The sequence below is a fragment of the Silene latifolia genome, chromosome Y, assembly GCF_048544455.1.
Source record: "Silene latifolia isolate original U9 population chromosome Y, ASM4854445v1, whole genome shotgun sequence".
Taxonomy (NCBI): Eukaryota; Viridiplantae; Streptophyta; class Magnoliopsida; order Caryophyllales; family Caryophyllaceae; genus Silene; species Silene latifolia.
In genome coordinates this window covers 149,006,061-149,026,583 of record NC_133538.1, presented here as the reverse complement: position 1 = coordinate 149,026,583, position 20,523 = coordinate 149,006,061, and positions in this window count along the sequence as shown.

Sequence of the window (20,523 nt, the reverse complement as noted above, 5' to 3'; positions counted from 1 at the left end):
GAGTTGAACTATTAATTGGTATTATTGAGTGTAAAGAAAAAAGAAGGATAAAAGTAAGCTGAGGAAAATGTTCACCGGAGCTATGTGATATAAAGATAAGAAATCATCGAAATATGTGATGGTATCACGAGGATGTTAGCTAAAGGTTATATAGGAGTTTCAGGACAACATGATTGGTAATGAGTTTCGAGGAATTAGGGGAGTAATAAGTTGGTGGAGTATTGGCACGATACGAGATATTTGGTGGAGAGTTGGATGACAATACAAATAAGATAGCATTGGGAATAATGTTGAGGTAATTTTGTGGATGGGTTTGATGTTCGTTATTTGCAATGTTAACCAAAAATAGGAGAAAAACCATGTTATTTTGATATGAGTGTAAGAGATTTGATATACGAGCAGCGGTGGCATTGTGGTGTTATCACTAGTGGATAAGAGTGATGGTATATTAGATAGGTAGCAATTCTAAAGAGGTTGATTTGGTAGGGACCTGATTGTTGTGTATGATTGTGAGAGGGTATAAGATGTGGTTAGATGAGGCCGACGCTATTAGTTGAATAGTGAAGGTATGGTTATATTTGGCAGGAAGTGATGGTTGTGCGAATGGGGGAATATGTTATGAGGGGCATATGAGTTAAACTCGGGCGGCGGTGACCTTTTTTGTGGTAACTTACGTGGTCGGGATTGACTAGTTGGTTGTGATTACGGGTCTATGATATGTGTAAATGTTTGTGTGAGGTTCTGACTTCACAAGAAGTGGTATGGTGTGATAATTATAAAGTTGTTTTATGAATGTTACGTAGTATATATGTTGGACACGGTAATTTAATTGAATGATATCCAAAAAGGTAATAATTTGATTGATTGGCCATGGCTAGTTATAATTTTATGTGTATTGATAACACATGTATATTAGTGAAATGGTAGAGATGATGTTCATGAGATGCTTATCTGTTTATCCATATAATATGTTGCGTGGTGATTTAATAAAGTGGATTTGAGTAAGTTTTCTTGTCGAGAAGTTATCTTTGAGTCGGTATTTATGGGAATAGTATACGATTGTGATGTCTATCGGTGTGGTTGTGGTGCCTCGGGTGGTGATCCGGGCACGGTACATAGTGCTGTGATGCGGGTATTTTCGCACTACGGTGTGGCGGTTGGTGGCGGTGTTGTGATGCCGTCACCGGTTGTGGTGGAGTAGGCGGGATGATTATGATTCGAGTTTGAAAGTACATACCATTATACATAGATTGTTGTTTTGTTTGATGTTGCTCTGCGAGTGTCGGTTTGTCTTTGATAGACAGTTGTCTTGCTTATTCATGTTTTCTTTACCAGGTTAAGTTGGGAATGAGGTAGAGTATGATGTGAAATAGAGTTGTATATGTTTCGTTGTTGTCATGGGATAGTGATAATCTGTTGATGGGACACGGTTGTGAGAGGTTGTTACGGTAATTTTGATCTTGTTTTCAGATGAGACATCGGTAGACATGGTAATGGAAAATAATTCGTGGAACATGTGTGGTAATGATCTGAAAGCGGCAGGTAGTTCATAATCTTTTGTTGAGACAGTGAGTGTAGGGTGTTGGGGAAATTAGTGTCATGTTAAGTTGTGTATGAATTTTGCGGTAATGAAAGAAAGAATTTGAGGATCTAGTGTGCGTGTACGTAATGAGTGCGGATCGTGAGTTATGCTTCTGGGAGATAAGTGCCTTACATAAAGAGGTATGTTGTTTGGCAGCAATAATGAAGAGTGGGTATGGTGATTTGCTATGAATTTATGGTATAGGTTAGGTGCTATGCCGAATGAGTTGAGGAATGAGAAATGTTTATGTATGGGAGCCTTGGATATAAGAATGGTGAGTGTTTGGTTTATAGACGGTTATCTTTGACATGTGGTGGTACAGAGGGTAATGAGGTATAGATATGGTTTGGTATTAGTGAGTCACGAGGACGTAACATTTGTCTTAAGAGGAGTAGGATGCGATAAAACAGATTTTGATGGTTGTACATATGGTAATATATTCGGAAGTTGAGTCTTGATGTAGAATAAAAGATCGATTCGTGTTGTGGGTGATTTTATTAAAGGTCATGACCGTGCTTGTAGTAGCGTGATGTTTAGGAGTGTGAGAATATTTCGCTAGTATTGACAGTTGGATGATGAGGTTACGAGTGTGAGTAAACTTCGAGGACGAAGTTCCTTTTAAGGGTGGTAGAATGTAACATCCCGTTTGATGTCTATGAGTGTCTTGGTATTGGATTTGATAGTTGATGATATGATGGAGCTAGCAGCATTAGAGGATGGTAGTTGGTTATGTATGGAGTTGGTATCGTGAGAGATATATATGTGGTAGATACGGTATAGTGAGTCATGTTGTGGAAGTAAACATAGTTGGTGGAGTGGGTGTTAAGAGTTCGTGTTCTATGTTCGGTCGAGTTCTTGAGTCCTTAGCTAAGTTGTTGTGTCTTGGTCGAGTCTGTATGGTTGTTCTTTTATGTATGGGTTGAACTTCGGGGACGAAGTTCCTTTTAAGGAGGGAAGACTGTAATACTCCGTATTTATAAGTCTTGGGGTACTCTATCGAGTAGCCCTTACTCTGTCGAGTAAGAGCAAGTTGCGAAATAAAATAGTTTCTGACCTGTTGGGTACTCGATCGAGTAGCTGGGGCACTCGATCGAGTAAGGGGGTACTCGATCGAGTACCTCGGGTACTCGATCGAGTGTCCGGTTTTACGGGGAGTTTTCTCGGGTTTTGTTAATTATGCGATTAAGGTATTTAAGTTTCGTCGTCATTGTTTTAAATCACTTTTACAAAACCTAAATCCCTGTTTAAGAGAGAAAGCAACAAGTTCATCTCCCTAATCGCATTCTTAGCAATTCCCGGAGTTCAGACGGTCGGTTCTTGTCGTTTTTCGTGTCGTTGGATTCCTTGCGTCGAGGGTAAGCTTTTAATATAGTTTTTATAATGTTTTGTTAAGATTGGTTAAACCCTAATTTAGGAATTGGGGGTTTTGGTGTGTAGTTTGTGATGTGTAGTCTTTATGTGCTGTATGATAGGAGGAGAATTCGTAGAGGAGCCGTTTTGATACAGCTGTAGATACCGTCTGCGTGTTGTGCTTTCCAGGTAGGATTTCCTACTCAGTATTAGTCCCATAATGGGATGATTGTTGATGTGTTGAGATTGATTGTTTGATATAGTAATTGATTGTGACGGCTGTGATTGTGATTGTGATTGATTGTTCTCTTGTTCTCGAGATGCGTTCTCGGCTGAGTGAAGTAACTTGCGGGAGTGGCTTCACGCCCTAGTTTCGCCCTTCGTGGAACCCGCCACGGAAGGGGATGTGCACATTAATGGACAGGGTTATCGCTCGGTATGATGAGCGGGGCTTAGGTGGGAACGGCTGCGGTCCCCCATCGCGGGTCGGGTCCAGGTGGATGTCGATCGGATTGAGATGATGGGAATTGGTTGGTCATGTGTGTGTGTGTGATTAAGTCATCTGTCATTTATCTTATTGTTGATATATGTATTGAATTGTGTGATTAGTACTGACCCCGTTTAAATGTTTTAAAAACTGTGGTGATCCATTCGGGGGTGGTGAGCAGTTATTGAGCAGGTGTGATATGACGCGTATGGGATAGCTGGGATGAGTCATCACGTGGCAGTTAGAAGTCTTCCGTGTCGACGAAGTCTAGTAGCTTTGATAGTTTTAGCTGTAGACCGTATGAGAAGCTTGTAATTCCTTTTATTAGTTTTGGTTTGAACATGTAATCACTTAATCTATAATTACTTTAAAAGTACGTTTCTTTATTGTCTTATGATATTCAGTACCTCGGGCAACCGAGATGGTAGTATCCTTATACCTGAGTGGTCCTGGTAAGGCACTTGGAGTATGGGGGTGTTACAGTGAGTTTGTTTTAATTTGATTATTTGATGGTGTATTAGTCACCACCGGAGTCTATTAGCATTTGTGTGATGAAATAAGAAATTTTGGAACCGAGTTCAGAATGAAAACCTTCTGCCTAGATGACACTCGATTGAGTGCATCATGAACTCGACCGAGTGGTCGCCTACTCGACCGAGTGACCTCTAACACTCGACCAAGTGGCCTGCCTTGACCCTTGTTTTGTTTATATTCGACCAATTATTGATTGTATACCCTTATTTTCGCGGTTTATATTAGTTGACTTTGTGTTTGGATGAGCATGTTGACCTTATATGGGTGATATTTTAAGAATTTTTTACGTTTAATTATATGATGTGGCAATTTGCAAGTGAATGGAAATCTTGATTCGACATGAGTGGATTGATGAAAGAAAGGATATGATAACCTTGGTTGATGTGTATTAATCGACGTGAGCGGAATTGCTGATGATGGATGGCAATGGATATTGAAACACATGTGTGATCATGTGGTGGATTTGGCGCGGTATATGCGTGGCATGATGTTCGGAAATGGGAATGTTGATTATGGTTAAGTCACATAACGAGAAATTTTGCATTATTTGTTTGTTTCATGGAGTCCGCATATTCGTGATTGATGTGCATACATGTAAATGTATGAGATTTGACGTGATATAGATATGTATTAATAATCGAGTTATACCCCGTGATAGATACGTATACATAACCAACATGAATGAGGAGTTATTTATGGGATTATATGTAACACCCCCTCATACCAAGGTGCCTTACCAGGACCACCCTACCATGAAAGTGTGTTACCGTCTCGAGTGCCCGAGGTTAGTACATATCAAAAGCGTCTGAACTGAGCACATTTATTAAAGTACTGTAAAGTATAAAGTTTACAACATCCAAATCCAAATACTGATTCAACAAAATACAACTCCAATGTCTGACAATAAACGAAATCAAACTAAGACTCAGACGGTGATGCTATGACTGGTGATGACAACACTCCCATGACTGTCCCCAAGCTCACACTAGTAATACCTGCCAAGCCTGCTCACCATTCCCGAATGGATCACCGAAGATTCCACAAACAACAACGGGGTCAGTATTACTCAATCAATATAAGACAACAAACGAACTAATCAACTGATCATCGTCCAATCCCAATCATCCGTTCTCACACTGTAACCGACTACACACCGAAGTGTGTAGCCATGCCAGATTACCCATCGCAACAGGTAATCCTCGCCGCCAGTGGGTGACCGCAGCCGATCCCAGCTAGTCAAGCTCCTCAACGAGCGACAAACAATCCCTGTCCCTTAATGTGCACATCCCCTCCCGTGGCGGGTTCCACGGAGGGCGAACTAGGGTGTGAAGCCACTCCCGCAAGTGACTCCACCACAATCACAATCACATGACATCACAGCCGTCACAACACCCTCACACCAACATCGTCACGACAATCTCCATACTCCGATGATCAACAGATAACTATAATCACACAACAAACATGTCTTAACAAAGAACGAAGAATCGCGAGTAGGAAACCCTACCTTAGCAATCAACAGTGGAATGAACTCGAACAATCAGAAAGGCTCTTCTACGAAGTCTTCTCCTATACCATAATCATATAACACAATTACACATTGCACAACCCCCATATTCCCAATTCCGCAAATGTACACAGTAACCCCAACGAATACGAATAACATAGAAATAGAACTTACCAACGGTAGAATGAGGAATTATACGCAAGAACTCCGAAGATTACACACACAACAATGCTATGGGATGATTAGGGAGTGATTAGGGAGAGATTAGGGTTAACGTAGAAATGATGAAGTTGAAATGATGTTTTAAAAACTGACGCGGGATATAAAAATAATCTTAAACACTCCCTAATCAAACCGTCAAAATAACACTCGCCAGACCGAATACTCAGTCGATTAAAGTTATACTCGGCCGAGTATCCTCTACTCGGTCGAGTATTTACTATACTCGGCCGAGTATTCATCGGCAGAACCAAAACAACCCACAACAACAGCACTACTCGGCCGAGTAGGCTCTACTCGGTCGAGTAGTCACCAAAGAAAATCCGTAGTATTATAGTCTTCTCCCCTTAAAAAGAACTTCGTCCCGAAGTTCACACTCCACTCTAAAACACGGCACAACACAACGCAACAAGACTATACTAACCACATGTAACAACGCCAAAGAGCTACACAAGTCACCATAAAATTCTCTACCCCGACTCAAAACAAAACAAGACAACACACGACCGCGACCATCTCCTACCCCCTTAAAAAGACAACGGTTACGTCCCCGTAACCAAACATACCTGATCAAAAAGGGTAGGAAAACGTTCTCGCATAGCTTCCTCGGGTTCCCATGTGGCTTCCTCCACATTATGATTAGACCAAAGGACCTTGAGTAAGACCGTCTCACCATTCCGGGTCTTACGAACCTTGCGATCAAGAACCTCCTTAGGAATCTCGGCGTAGGACAAGGATTCATCAAGCTCGATGTTCTCCATCTCAAGGATATGCGACGGATCGCTCACATACTTCCGAAGTTGAGATACATGAAAAACATTGTGTACCCTATCCAAAGCTGGTGGTAACGCTAACCTGTAAGCTACCTCGCCAACACGGTCCAAAATCCCATAAGGACCTATAAACTTTTGGCTTAGCTTACCCTTTTTTCCAAACCTCATAACACCTCGCATAGGTGACACTTTCAAAAGGACCTTGTCACCTACTGCAAACTCAATGTCCCTGCGGTGTAAATCGGCATAGCTCTTCTGACGATCTTGAGCTGCTCTCATCTTTTGCCGAATTAACTGGACTTGCTCAACCATATCTTATACCAGCTGTGGCCCTAAAAGCACTGTCTCAGAACTATCATCCCAACAAACTGGACTTCGGTATTTCCGACCATACAAAGCTTCAAAAGGTGCCATTCTGATGCTCGTATGATAACTGTTATTGTATGAAAACTCGATCAGATCAAGCCTATCTTCCCAACTGCCCCCAAACTCCATAACACATGCCCTCAACATGTCCTCTAAGGTCTTGATAGTCCGTTCCGTCTGACCATCTGTTGCCGGATGAAAGGCTGTACTCATCTTCAAAGTTGTACCCATCAACTCTTGCAGTTCTTGCCAAAACATGGATATGAACCTCACATCACGATCAGAAACGATATCTTTAGGTATACCATGTAACCGAACCACATGCCTCTTGTAACCCAATGCCAGCTGCATCTTAGACCAAGTATCTTTCATGGGAACGAAATGGGATGACTTGGTTAACCGATCAACAATCACCCAAATCATGTTGTTACCTTGCTGTGACCTAGGCAACCCCACAATGAAGTCCATGAAGATCGACTCCCACTTCCACTCGGGTACTTCCCAAGACTGTATTTTACCTTGTGGTCTCCTTTGTTCACCCTTGACCCTTTGACAGGTCAAATATATGGCTACAAACTCAGCTACATCTCTCTTCATGTTTGGCCACCAAAAAGTCTTCTTAAGGTCTTTGTAAAGCTTGTCACCACCCGGGTGAACTGAACAGGGAGTGCAATGAGCCTCCGTCAAGATCACTCTTCGCAACTCTGCATCCTCAGGAACACACCATCTCCCATCAAAACGAACACTCCCATCTGTATGGATAGAAAACCTGGAAACCGTTCCACTCTCTACCCTTGACTTCCACTCCTGAATCTTAGGATCAAGCTCTTGCTTACTCTTGATGTTCTCATACAACTCTGGCTCGATCGTCAAATCCCCGATGGTATCTCCCTTTCGTATCATAAAGATCCCCATCCTAGACATCTCATCCCTCAACTTCAGCAAAAATATGGCTGTACATTGCGAATGGACGCTCTTCCTACTCAGTGCATCTGCAACAACATTAGCCTTACCCTCGTGATAGATGATCTCCATATCATAATCTCCAATCAGCTCCATGCACCGTCTCTGTCGCATGTTAAGCTCCTTCTGAGTGTAGATATATTTTAGACTCTTATTATCAGAGAACACCTTAAAAGTTGCTCCATAAAGGTAGTGCCTCCAAATCTTAAGAGCGAAAACAACTGCACCCAGCTCCAGGTCATGAGTAGGGTAGTTCTCCTCATATTGCTTCAGCTGCCTCAAAGCATAAGCTATGACTTTCCCTTCCTGCATCAAAACACAACCAAGACCATTGTTTGAAGCATCGGTATATACCTCAAAGTTCTCACATCCCTCTGGCAAGGCTAGGATATGGGTCGTGGTCAAGCGTTCCTTTAAGGTCTGAAACGCCGTCTCACAACTCTCATCCCAAACAAATCTGACTTCCTTCCTCATCAAAGATGTCATAGGCCGCGCTATGGTAGAGAAATCTTTCACGAATCTCCTGTAGTAGCCAGCAAGGCCTAAGAAACTCCGAATCTCAGCAACATTCTTCGGCGATTCCCACTTGGTTACGGCCTCAATCTTACTAGGATCCACAGAGACCCCCTTCTTAGATATCACATGGCCTAGAAAAGCCACTTCCTCTAACCAGAACTCGCACTTAGATAGCTTGGCATATAGTTGATTCTCTCTCAAAGTCCGCAAGACTATCCTCAAGTGCTCCTCATGCTCTTCCTTAGTCTTAGAATAGACTAAGATGTCGTCGATGAAAAAAAACACAAACCTGTCCAAAAACGGTGTAAAGATCCGATTCATCAAATCCATGAAAGCTGCTGGTGCATTGGTCAACCCAAAAGGCATCACCACGTACTCGTAATGACCATATCGAGATCGGAACGCTGTCTTAGGAATATCCTCATCTGATATCCTCAGCTGGTGATATCCCGACCTCAGATCAATCTTGGAAAACACACCTGCTCCACTTAGCTGATCAAACAAATCATCAATCCTAGGTAACGGATACTTGTTCTTCACTGTGACACGATTGAGCTCTCTGTAATCAATGCACAGTCTCATACTCCCATCTTTCTTCTTTACAAAAAGAACTGGAGCTCCCCACGGTGACACACTAGGCCTAATGTAACCCTTGCCAAGCAACTCAAGTATCTGCTTTTTCAACTCTGCCAACTCTTTAGGTGCCATACGGTAAGGTGGTTTAGATATAGGACCCGTTCCCGGCTTAAGCTCCACGCTGAAATCAACATCCCTCTTGGGAGGCAAACTGTAACACCTCCATACTCCAAGTGCCTTACCAGGACCACTCAGGTATAAGGATGCCACCATCTCGGTTACCCGAGGCATGATATTCATAAGACAATAACGAAACAACTTTAAATAATATAAGTTTAGTGAAAGGTTACAACTGAAACCAAATACCAAAATACGATACATATTCTCAAAACCAACTGTCTACTGAGTTAACTGAAATGTTATAAAACTAGTAAAGCTACAGCGGAAGACTTCTATCGTCAGACGGTGGCACATCCCAGCTATCCCAGTACTCAACTCAAACCTGCTCAATTACTGCTCACCATCCCCGAATGGATCACCGCAGGTTTTACAAAACAACAACCGGGGTCAGTACTAATCACACAACTTATATATATCAACAATACGATAAACAGACAGCTTACACCGTCACACACACACAATCACACCAGTCCCATCAATCTCAATCACCGACTGTCCACTGGACCAGCCCTGCCAGTGGGGGACCGCAGCCGTTCCCACCTAAGCCCCGCTCATCATACCGAGCGATAACCCTGTCCATTAATGTGTACATCCCCTTCCGTGGCGGGTTCCACGAAGGGCGAAACTAGGGCGTGAAGCCACTCCCGCAAGTGACCCCACTCAGCCGAGAGCGCATCTCGAGAACTAGAGACAAACAATCACAATCACAGCCGTCACAATACAATTACGATATTAAACAATCAATCTCAACACATCAACAATCATCTCATTATGGGACTAATACTGAGTAGGAAATCCTACCTGGAAAGCACAACAGTCAGACGGTATCAACGGCTGTATCAAAAAGCCTCTTCTACAAAACCTCCTCCTATCATACAAACACATAGACACTACCAAATCACAATATACACAAAAACCCCCAAATCCCCATATTAAGGTTTAACCAACTTTAAGGAAAAACTATAAAAACGGTACATAGATCTTACCCTCGACGCAAGGATCTCAACGGTATAACGAAAGGTGACATCCGACCTTCCAAACTCCGGGATTTGCTAAAAATGCGATTAAAGTGATGAACGTACTTTGCTTTCTCTCTTGACAGTAATTTAGGTTTTGAAAAGTGTTTAAGAATGATGACAGAAGTATTATATACCTTAATCTCATAATTAACAAAACCCGAGAAATAACTCCCCGTAAACCGGCTACTCGATCGAGTAACTAAGGTACTCGATCGAATGCCCCCTTACTCGATCGAGTATCATAGTTACTCGATCGAGTACCCAACAGGTCAGAAACTATTTTAAAACGCAACTCACCCTTACTCGACAGAGTAAGGCCTACTCGATAGAGTACCCAGAGACTTATAAGTACGGAGTATTACAATCTTCCCTCCTTAAAAAGAACTTCGTCCCCGAAGTTCAACCCATACATGAAACAACCATGCTAACTCGACCAAGACACAACAACATAACTAAGAACTCAAGAACTCGACCAAACATAAAACATGAACTCTTAACACCCACTCCACCAACTATGTTTACTTCCTTAACATGACTCACGATATCGTATCCACCACATATATATTTCTCACGACACCAACTCCATACATAACCAACTACCATCCTCTAACGCTGCTAGCTCCATAGTATCATCCACTATCAAATCCAAAATCAAGACACTCATAGACATCAAACGGAATGTTACATTCTACCACCCTTAAAAGGAACTTCGTCCTCGAAGTTAACTAACACTCATAAACATCAACATCCAACTGTCAACACTGGTGAAATATAATATTCTCACACTCCTAAACATCGAACTACTACAAGCACAGTCATGACCTTTAACAAAATTAACCACAACACGAATCAACCTTTTATTCGACATCAAGACTCAAACTTCCAAATATATTACCATATGAACACCCATCAAAATCTCGTTTATCGCATCCTACTCCTCTTAAGATAAATGTTACGTCCTCGTAACTCGCTAATACTAATTCCTAGATATATCTTTTCATTATCCTCATCACCACCGCATGTCAAAGATAACCACCTATAATCTAAACACTCGCGATGCACATATCCAAGGCTCTCTTACTTAAACAACTCTCATACTTCACTTCACTCGCCACACCACCTAACCTATACCACAAAATCCTTAGCTTAACCCAAAACTTCACTTGTTCCCTATTACCGCAACATGACACACCTTGTTGGGGTTGGTGTCCTTAACAGTTAGTGCAAGGACCTATAAACCTCTAAAAGGATCAAAGGGCATACTTTTGGTATTATTATCAGTTGATCCACGTTTATCAATAACGGTTGGCTTGCTAGATAAGTTTGACGTTATTGTCATACAGATGGCGGTGATCAACTGGTCCCTAAAAGTCACACCTATAGGATACGTTCGAGAGATGTGACGGTATGAAAATACAGTCATGTAGATGCCAAATTTGACTAACCAGTTAGTCTGAGTTATTTGACTAATATTTAGTCAAAATGTGATGTGGAGATATTATATTTAATACGGATTAAATATCATGGGCTAAGGCGAATTAACCAGTTAATTCGTAAAAATTAAATATAAGCGTTTTATATTTAATTAAATGTATATTGAATATAATTATACAATACTGTTTTGTCGGACACGTATTAATAATTCAGCTAACCCGTATTATTAGCTGATGCCTTAATTTCCGATAACCGATAACAGTTTATAATACAAACCCGTCATATACATTTTAGCATTTAACGAACCGGACCACGAGTTAAAACCAAGAGGAAGTGGAAGCCCACTTCCCTTGTGTGGGTCTCGGTTTTGCCGAGTGAGAGGGAACAAAAGGGAGGGTTTCTCCTCCCTTCTAACCTAATCATCATTAGAGAAAAATAATTAGGGTTTTGGAGATAAAGTTTTTCTCTGAAACCGAGATCTCACATCTCGAGAAAACTCACAACAAGTTCTCCCAATATTGCAAGGCAATCGGAGAACACGTTTCTAGCACAAGGGCATATCTCGGACAAGGTCTTGGGTGCAACAATTAGGAGGGAATCTCATTTGATTTCTGTTCTTTACGCCGCACTATAAGGACCCGAGGTTGATTCTAATTCCTTATCGTTTCTATAATGTATTTATGTTTTATGACGATATTCGCATGTTAAATTTACGTTATAGTCCTAAATTTAAAGGGTATTATACGGATATTAACCCTCAAGTGGTATCAGAGCGAGGCCACGTAAATTTTTCTATGTGTTTTTCATAAAACGATTTTGAAACGGTTGTGTTTTGTCTCGAAATCCGTGCCTTGTATACACGGCAGAAATTTTTGAAACCGTGACATGTTATGCACGGTTGTTTCATCTTTTTCGTTTTGTTTTTATGCATATTGTTGTTTTATACGGAGATTATAACAATATGTGTCATGTTTTGTCAATTGTCAAATTGATTTTAATCGGTTTTGATCAAAATTGCATTTGCTTTGCTTCAACAAAACTGTTTTCTCGAGGGTTTGAAGTTTTCGAAAAGTTTTGTACTCGATCGAGTGGTTTTCTCTTGTTTTCACTCGATCGAGTCCTTGCTTTGTACTCGATCGACCATTTTCAAAACCCCCACTTTGCTCGATCGAGGAGTCCTCGTACTTTCGATCGAGCGGCTTTGTTGATATAAGTACTCGATCGACCACCAGTTTAGTCGATCGAGCACTTCTGTTTGGCAACCCTCTCGATCGACTTGCGGTTCATCGATCGAGCCCTTTTTCGTTCCTCGATCGAGCACCTGTGTCCCTGGATCGAGGGATTTACTGTTTTGACAGACTTTGAAAATTTATTCCTTTTGCTTTAAATTTTCTTTTGGCTATAATATGTACTTTATACGGATATTGTACACTCGCTATGACCGTGAAACGGTTCACACACGTACCATTAAGTTATTTTAAAGCGTATTTAAAGTAACGGATTATAATGGATTAAAATTAAATGATAGAAGCGGTTTTATCACATGAATTTTAATCATTAAAAGGTGGTTTGGATAAATTTAACATAATTACGGAATTATGTCACGAATGAATTTGTTTTTAGTTGATGCATTTTTATTTATCGTTTTGTTGAATGCCTTGAATGCTTTTTATTACGTATTTATTTATTTTTTTGCAAACGGTTGTAACTTAGTGTGGCCTTAGTAGAACGTGTTACCGTAATGATGGAACACGGTCTTGGTTGTATTTTGAGATCTCGCATCTCCGTTTTGGATTTTTCACTTGTAATTACAGTTTTTAATTAGAATGTAAATAGGTTTATATTTGTAATTTTAAATTGTAATTTTTGAGAAGACCAAGGATGGAGACCTAAAGCTCACTCCCGCTACTTGGATCAAGATGGAACATCAAGACAAGCTTCTCGGGTCCAACGGTGGATTCCAAAGTTGTTTTATGTTTTGTTTTACTAGGATAGGCCACACTAGGAATTTTTATTACGTATTGCATTCAATTTTTATTTTCGTAACGATAATATGCATCATATTCCGCCTAAAAACCAAACCACCTAGTAATTGCATGAAAACTGACACATATAGAGGTCACGAGTTAGTTTTCATTGACATTCTCATGTCACACGTTTTAAAGCCATCTTCCAAATAAATTCATTCACGACAGACGCTAGTTATTCGTTCACTTAAAATGAATTATAATTTTGTTGATGGGATCTTCCTCGTATAAACTAAAATTGAGAACGGTCTTTATAGGTCAAACTCCAATGAGTCCCTTCTTCGTCGGTAGGCATAATATGACCCCTTCTACGTCGGGTAAGTTGGAACCGATTGACCTATTTTATCTCAACACTATGGTCACTCGTACGATCCTGTGATTATGGTGGACTATAGATAGGATTTACGGAAATCTATCGACCAAGAGTTCTTCCGGAAGAATTAGCTAAACAGTTGGCTTATCAATTTACAGAAATTGAGTCTTGGGATCACTTGTATCATTCTTGAGGGAGATCAATTATGCAAGTGCGAGAGTCTACATGTTTAAAATGAATTTTAAAATAGACTTAAATCACCTCGATGAGTTGCTTATTTCGTTTTGTTTTTCTTCCTTTTTCAGTGTAGATCACGTTTTATTAAAACTGCAAATAACAAATGGCTGGTTCTACTGATAACCCAATGCCAAGTGCCACATTGGACCGTGAGTCCTGGCTTAGGATCTTCATGAATCAGATGAATCAGTCTACTCGACTGAAGAATGATGGATCCAACTTCGCGGACTGGGAGGCGGCATTACGGAATGCTGCCGCTGCTGACGGGAAGCTCAAATATCTATTAGAGCCCATCCCGGCAAACCCAGGTCCCACGGCTAGAGCTGCTGAAATCACCAAGTTTAATGATTTCTGTATGGAAGCGGGTGCGATTAAAAACGTACTCATTTTTGCAATGGAACCCAATTTGCAGAAACGCTTCATAGCCCATGGTGCAAACAAGATTTTCACCACGCTCACTAAGGAATTCTCGAAAGCACCGAGAATCGTGACCTATGAGCATACCACTCGCTTCTTTGATGCGAGACTCCAGAAGGGCCAACCAGTTAGCCCACACATTCTCAGCATGATTGAGAATGTCGAGAAGCTGGAGACCTTTGATTGTAAGATCAGCGAGAACATTGTTATCGACCGCATTCTTCACTCACTCCACGATGGTTATTCGCAATTTAGAGCGAATTACTATATGAATGATTTGAAGAAAACTCCCCATGAACTGCACTCCCTCCTCGTACAGACCGAGAAGGACATGAAGTTCAGTGGGAGCATGAAACAGGATGTTCTCGTTGTGACAAACAAGGGAAAGGGTAAGGGCAAAGCTCAGGCAAACCTAGCAGTAGGTAAGGCGAAGTTCAAGAAGTCGGGTTCAGGTAAGAGTGGGCCTGGTGAGTCGAGCACCTCATCAAGCGTGACAAAGAGCAAGAATGAAAACATGGAATGCCATCATTGCCACAAGACTGGGCATTGGAGACGCACATGTCCTGTTTATCATGAGGACTTAAAGGCAGGTCGTGTTAAACCTGTTGGTATGTCTTCCTCTTCTTCTACTTTTATTCATATGATTGAGATTAACCACGCAAGTTACGGAACTTGGGTACTTGATACTGGTTGTGGTTCTCATCTGTGTAATCATGTGCAGGGGCTCCGAAACATCGAACCCCTCGTAAAGGGTGAGGTGGACCTGCGTGTTGGGAATGGAGCAAGAGTGGCTGCCATCTCAAAGGGGACATATATGATCCAGCTTCCTAGCGGATTTGAGTTGTCATTATATGATTGCTATTATGTTCCTAGTCTTTCGAAAAACATTATTTCAGTTTCTGCACTTGATAAACTTGGTTTTTCATTTGTAATAGAAAATAATACTTGCATTTTCTCATTACACGATATGATTCTGACAAGCGCTCTCCATGAACGGAATTTATGTTTTAGATCAGACCACGGAAATATTACACGTAATGAATAAGAAGTTAAAGGTTGGTGACAAAGATCAAACGTATCTATGGCACTGCCGTATGGGACACATTAATGAGAAACGCGTAAAACAGCTCATTAAACATGGAGCTATCTCGGCCTTTGATTTTCAATCATTTGGCACGTGTGAATCATGTCTCATCGGTAAGATGACTCGTATTTCCTTCAAAGGTGTTGGAATGCGCGCTGCTGACCTATTAGGACTCATACACACGGATGTATGTGGCCCTATGTCAATCACCGCACGAGAAGGCTATAGATATTTCATCACTTTCACGGACGATTTAAGTAGATATGGCTATGTCTACTTAATGAAGCACAAAAGTGAATCCTTTGAGAAATTCAAAGAATACCAAAATAGGGTACAGAACCTATTAGGTAGAAAGATTAAAACACTACGTTCAGATCGTGGTGGCGAGTATCTTTCTCACGAGTTTGATCAACACTTAAAGGATTGTGGGATTGCCCTACAGTTAACTCCACCTGGAACACCTCAGCTGAATGGTGTGTCCGAACGGAGAAATCGAACCTTACTTGATATGGTTCGATCCATGATGAGTCACACGGTTTTACCTGATTCATTATGGGGTTATGCTCTTTGTCGTCACCGCTCTAATACTTAACAAGTCCGTCTAAAGTCTGTTGACAAGACTCCATATGAACTATAGAAGGGAACGATCCCTAACTTGTCCTTTATACGGGTTTGGGGCTGCGAGGCTTATGTCAAGTGGAGACACGAGGATAAGCTCGGCCCGCGATCGGTCAAGACATACTTTATAGGATATCCTAAAGGAACACTTGGTCATTACTTCTATTCGCCAACCGAACAACGCGTTTTTGTTGCGGCTAGTGCGACATTCTTAGAGAAGGAATTTCTCGAGAATGCAAAGAGTGATAGAACCTTCGACCTGTCGGAGATTCCAGAACCAAACACCGAGCAATCATTGGAGGAACCGATTCCTTCAATCCCGGCTGCGGTAAATATTCCTGAGGAACCTAGGAGGTCGGGAAGAGTCTCTATTCCTCCGGACAGATACATCGGTATGGTCGAGGAACATGACATAGATGACGTTCTACTCTTAACGAGTAGTGAACCCGCAACCTACAAAGGTGCCATGACCAGTTCTGACTCAAAGCTATGGCTTGAGGCCATGCAATCCGAGATGGACTCCATGTATGAGAACAACGTGTGGGATCTTGTTGACTTACCTGCTAAGGTTCGTCCCCTTCAATGCAAATGGCTTTACAAGATAAAGCATTCTGTGGAAGGTCAACAAGATATCTACAAAGCACGACTAGTTGCTAAAGGTTTCACCCAAGTGCCAGGTTTGCACTACGATGAGATTTTTGCACCCGTAGTCATGCTGCGTTCCATCCGGATTATCTTAGCGATTGCCGCTTTTCATGACTATGAAATTTGGCAAATGGACGTGAAAACCGCCTTCTTAAACGGCTTTTTGGAGGAAGAGTTGTACATGGTACAACCCGAAGGTTTCATCGATCCAAAGACATCCTAAGAAAGTGTGCAAGCTTAAGCGTTCCATTTATGGACTTAAGCAAGCATCAAGGAGTTGGAATCATCGCTTCGACCAAGTGATAAAAGAAAATGGATTTACTCGATCGGTCGAGGAACCATGTTTATATATCAAGTCGAGTGGGAGCAAGATTGTCTTCCTAATATTGTATGTTGACGACATACTCCCGATTGGGAATGACATACCTCTCTTAACTTCGGTGAAAGTATGGTTGAAAAACCATTTCCGGATGAAAGATCTGGGAGAGGCACAAAGAATTCTAGGCATCCGTATCTATCGAGATAGATCACGACGGATGTTATCTCTCGATCAGAGTCTTACATAGACAAAGTCCTAGAGAGATTCAAGTATGACTAACTCCAAAAGGGTTCCTTCCTATGACTCCGGGGTGCATTTGAGCCGCCTCGAGCACCGGAGACACCGGAAGAGAAAGAGCGCATGACACGGATTCCTTATGCCTCGGCTATAGGATCAATCATGTATGCCATGATATGCACACGTCCGGACGTGGCATATGCATTGAGTATGACAAGTCGATTCCAACAAATCCGGGTGAACCACATTGGGTGGCTGTCAAGAACATTCTTAAGTACCTACGGAGGACTAAAGATTGGGCATTGACTTATGGAGGCTCTCAAACGCTATGCGCAACCGATTCTGTGAGATGCTAGCTTCCAAACGGATCGAGATGACTCGAAATCTCGGTCTGGATTCGTTTTTACTCTTAATGGCGCTGATCACCGAAGAGTTCAAACAAATCTGTTACATTCTGATTCTACGACCGAGTCCGAGTACTATGCCGCGTCCGAAGCTACAAAGGAAGCGATATGGATGCGTCAATTCTTACATGGGCTATCTGTAGTGCCTAGTTCGAATGACCCGATCACCATCTATTGCGACAATAATGGTGCCATCTTCCAAGCTAAGGAGCCAAAGTCTAGTAACAAGTCTAGACATGTACAACGGAAAGCTCATCTAATCCGAGATTACGTGGAGCAAAAGGAAGTAGTGATAGAAAAGATTGCTACTGATGATAACATAGCAGATCCTCTCACTAAACCATTACGACAAGATAAGCATGAAGGGCATGTAAATTCCATGGGAATTAAACGTGTTCCTAAGTTGTAGTACTCTTTTATGGATTAGATTCATTCTCTTTTGTACTCTATACGACATCATCGTTTTGATAATTTTTATATATATATTTTGTTTTTCATGTGGAATTGTACGACAATTTTGAACACCGCAAAGTGAACTGAACAAACATCATATCTTTTTAGTCCTTAATTGCCCACATGAGCTGATAACTCTGGCAATTATTTTGTGACGTTGGTTGATGGTGGGTTCAACGAGCCATAAGTCAACCGGTTGACTGACCAATCACAAAGGCGATTTATACGGATATTTCGTAGGACACTATTGTGACATCGACGTGGAGTCCTAAATGTTTTATAACATTCGTTGCCCGGTCGTGGATAGGACTTCCATGGTGATCCTAAGAGTCGATTCTTTTGACTATCGACTGTCTCTTGAGACTAAGGCAGATTTTGGGTGACTTTGGTTTCTTTCTCACGGTCATCCGTAACGGGGGCCAAGTAGATTTTTTCTGGTCATTTCATGTCGTGCTTAGATCGGAAGGAGTCGAGTTGAAGGAAATATTCAGCCTTTATCGGTACTCGATATTTCTCGGGGCCACTCGAGGAGTCAGAATCGAAATGCATGGCCATGCTCGGATACGGATTCGTTTTATCAGTTAAGTTACTCTCTAGTCGGGGAAACCACTCTAGATACAGATCGATTGTAAAATACGACCTTTGTGGATCCAGATCTGCAAATTGTTTTACATTGAGTGGGAGAGATTTTTAAATGAATATGAGAATCGGTTATCGCACATACACTTGTACGGACAAGTGGGAGTTTGTTGGAGCTTGTGTCCTCCAGTTAGTGCGGATAACGTCATTGCACATACACTTGTACGGACAAGTGGGAGCTTGTTGGGGTTGGTGTCCTTAACAGTTAGTGCAAGGACCTATAAACCTCTAAAAGGATCAAAGGGCATACTTTTGGTATTATTATCAGTTGATCCACGTTTATCAATAACGGTTGGCTTGCTAGATAAGTTTGACGTTATTGTCATACAGATGGCGGTGATCAACTGGTCCCTAAAAGTCACACCTATAGGATACGTTCGAGACATGTGACGGTATGAAAATACAAAATATGTAGATGCCAAATTTGACTAACCAGTTAGTCTGAGTTATTTGACTAATATTTAGTCAAAATGTGATGTGGAGATATTATATTTAATACGGATTAAATATCATGGGCTAAGGCGAATTAACCAGTTAATTCGTAAAAATTAAATATAAGCGTTTTATATTTAATTAAATGTATATTGAATATAATTATACAATACCGTTTTTTGTCGGACACGTATTAATAATTCAAATAACCCGTATTATTAGCCGATGCCTTAATTTCCGATAACCGATAACAGTTTATAATACAAACCCGTCATATACATTTTAGCATTTAACGAACCGGACCACGAGTTAAAACCAAGAGGAAGTGGAAGCCCACTTCCCTTGTGTGGGTCTCGGTTTTGCCGAGTGAGAGGGAACAAAAGGGAGGGTTTCTCCTCCCTTCTAACCTAATCATCATTAGAGAAAAATAATTAGGGTTTTGGAGATAAAGTTTTTCTCTGAAACCGAGATCTCACATCTCGAGAAAACTTACAACAAGTTCTCCCAATATTGCAAGGCAATCGGAGAACACGTTTCTAGCACAAGGGCATATCTCGGACAAGGTCTTGGGTGCAACAATTAGGAGGGAATCTCATTTGATTTCTGTTCTTTACGCCGCACTATAAGGACCCGAGGTTGATTCTAATTCCTTATCGTTTCTATAATGTATTTATGTTTTATGACGATATTCGCATGTTAAATTTACGTTATAGTCCTAAATTTAAAGGGTATTATACGGATATTAACCCTCAAGTGGTATCAGAGCGAGGCCACGTAAATTTTTCTATGTGTTTTTCATAAAACGATTTTGAAACGGTTGTGTTTTGTCTCGAAATCCGTGCCTTGTATACACGGCAGAAATTTTTGAAACCGTGACATGTTATGCACGGTTGTTTCATCTTTTTCGTTTTGTTTTTATGCATATTGTTGTTTTATACGGAGATTATAACAATATGTGTCATGTTTTGTCAATTGTCAAATTGATTTTAATCGGTTTTGATCAAAATTGCATTTGCTTTGCTTCAACAAAACTGTTTTCTCGAGGGTTTGAAGTTTTCAGAAAGTTTTGTACTCGATCGAGTGGTTTTCTGTCTTGTTTTCACTCGATCGAGGCTTTGCTGTACTCGATCGACCATTTTCAAAACCCCACTGCTCGATCGAGGAGTCCTCGTACTCGATCGAGCAGCTTTGC